The sequence below is a fragment of the Malus domestica genome, chromosome 11 (assembly GCF_042453785.1).
Source record: "Malus domestica chromosome 11, GDT2T_hap1".
NCBI classification, from domain to species: Eukaryota; Viridiplantae; Streptophyta; class Magnoliopsida; order Rosales; family Rosaceae; genus Malus; species Malus domestica.
In genome coordinates, this window is record NC_091671.1 from 32,368,331 (window position 1) to 32,371,019 (window position 2,689).

A 2,689-nucleotide genomic window follows, 5' to 3' on the forward strand; every position below is an offset into this window, starting at 1 on the left:
TCATTTGTTTAATAAAAATCATTTTTAACAAAAATATCTAGTAATCAATTGGAAAAATTACACATATGGTATACTTTTGATACTTAATTATATATTGAGACAATATTTTTTTAAACATTTCAAGGAAAAACAAAAGTTAATAAATGTGGAAGATGATATTATTGGCTTTTTTTTTTATGTGGAGTGTAACTTACGAAAATACCCTTTTATAGTGGGAAAATCTTTTCGCTCTTCTATCTCATTCATATGTTGCTCCCTTATTTCTCTCTCTTAAAAAAATTGACCCGATTTCCCTTCATCGCCATCTCAATCTCAATTTTTCCATCCTCACCATCTCCTCTCCAAATTAACTCAAGTCCCTATCCAAATCAATTTCAGGAACTCCAAAGACCTTCTCCTACTCTTCACGTCCTCCCAATTTGATCACTACGGTAAGCTTTGCGATTTTGAAGCTAACTGCAGGTTTTGATATGAAATTTTTAAATTTTTGGTTGATTTTCTCTGAATCATGGAGTTTTTTTGTTGACGATTCGTTGTTTTTTGTTTGATTACAAAGAGAAAGTTGAATGAACAAGCTTCGGTAAAAACTGATATGGAAATTACTATCAGATTCCAATTTGCATATGGGATTCCAATTTGCATGAGCACAAGGTTGCCATCGTCTCCAAGATCACTGACTTTGTATTCAAGTTTAATCCTATATTGCTATGCCAATTAGAATATGAAATATTAAAAAATAGAAATGTTTTTGTCCCTTAATGGACGCAAAGTATCTATGCTTATGAATACTGCAAACTCATTTAAGTACATTTCTTTGTCACTTGCTCTGATCTGGTAAAACAAACCAAACAATATATATTTTATTTTTTACAAATTAATGGAAAATGACTGATTTTTGTATTTTCTTCTTGTTCATTTTTATTGTTCATGGTACTGGAAAAATTAAGATAGCATTTATTGTTCTTTTTGTAAGGTTTTTATGATGGAACGAGACTTCTACTTTGGATTTAAGGATCTCTCTTTGTTCACTATTTACCTAGATTAAAACAGCTGTGTTATTGAGTTAACTTTTACTAGGGTCAAATTATTTGAAACTAATTTTGCAATAATGGTCAAGGATGGGATGAACTGATTTTGCAAAAAAATGTTGAAGACGGGTTGAACTGATTCTGCAAAAATGGTCGAGGACGGGTTTAAGGGGTTAAACTGATTATACAAAAATAGTCGATGACGGGTTGAACTGATTTTGCATAAATGATCGAGGACGGGTTGAATTTATTCTGCAAAAATAGTAGAGGACGACGAACTGATTTGAAAAAATGGTCGAAGATGGGTTGAACTGATTTTGCAAAAATGGTCGAGGATGAGTTGAACTGATTATGCATAGAGATCGAGGACGGGTTGAATTGATTCTACAAAAATGGTTGAAGATGGGTTAAACTAATTCTGCATAAATGGTTGATGACGGGTTGAAGATTTTGCAAAAATGGTCGAAGACGGGTTAAACTGATTCTGCAAAAATGGTTGAGGACGGGTTGAATTGATTCTGTATAATTAATCGACGACGTGTTGAACTGATTTTGCAAAAATTGTCAAGGACAGTTTGAACAGATTCTGCATAAATGGTCGAGGACCGGTTGAATTGGTTATGCGAAAATGGTCGAGGATGAGTTGAACTAATTTTGCGAAAATTGTCAAAGATGGGTTGAACTGATTCTGCAAAAATGATCGAGGATGAGTTTAGCTTATGACACATATTAATTTTGTTGGAGTTGTGAATTAATAAGTTTATTAATAATTCTAAAGCCTTATGGGTATGACTGATATTTTAAAATATTGTTTCCATGTTTTTGGGTTGAGCTTTAGTTGTTTTTATGTTTTTGTCTCTCCTTGACATATCTAGAAACTAGTGGAGTTCCTTAGAATATAGTGAAATTTTTTGTCTCTATATATAAAGCTCCCTAATTAATTTAGGATATGATATATTTTGTAGAAAAATAAGGCAGTACGTATATAAAATTACCATAATAATAAGAAGATGTTAGCAGTGTATTAGAGGAGGAAACAAAGACATTAGCATAATATAATTAGGTGGAGACTAAATACTTTATTATTCATATGACAAATAATTACAATAAATGAAAGATATAAAAATTATATTAATGTTTTAATAAGTGTTGTAAAATCGACGGTATGTGTGCAGTGAAACATAAAGTAAATAAGACACAATATTTACGATGTTCGGTAAGTGTGCATACGTCCTCAGGGTAGCAGTAATACTTTCTTTCATTATGTGGAATAATAGGAGTACAAAATAACTCTCAGTATTTTCTATTTTTTCTCTAGCCTGGCTCACTATTAATTTCTTCCACATCTCTCTTCTTTCTTCTCCTTTTCATTTTCCTCCATAACTTCTTTCTTTCCCCTGTATGTTTTTCTCTCATCTCTTTCTTCTTCTTCTCACTTCTTCCTTCCTCTGTATGCTCTCATCTTATAAGCAAAAGATTACTATAGCAACACTATTCATTTTACAAACTTTCCTCAAATGAATAGTGAAATATTGTGCATGAATAGTAACCCATCCGTTTTTCTTCATATGAATAATAATCTATCTAATTTTTCTTTAGAGGAATAGTAATGAACTATTCATGTGGGCCCTCCACATATTATATTACAATACTTAAGTAAA

General features: G+C 31.5%; 1 long non-coding RNA gene across 1 annotated transcript; it reads left to right on the plus strand.

Moving 5' to 3' along the window:
* The first annotated feature begins 281 nt into the window (after positions 1-281).
* LOC114819634 (uncharacterized) lies at positions 282-1,859 on the plus strand. The gene is made up of 2 exons (XR_011573366.1): positions 282-431; positions 974-1,859. It is a non-coding gene; the product is annotated as an uncharacterized lncRNA (long non-coding RNA).
* Positions 1,860-2,689: the final 830 nt, after the last annotated feature.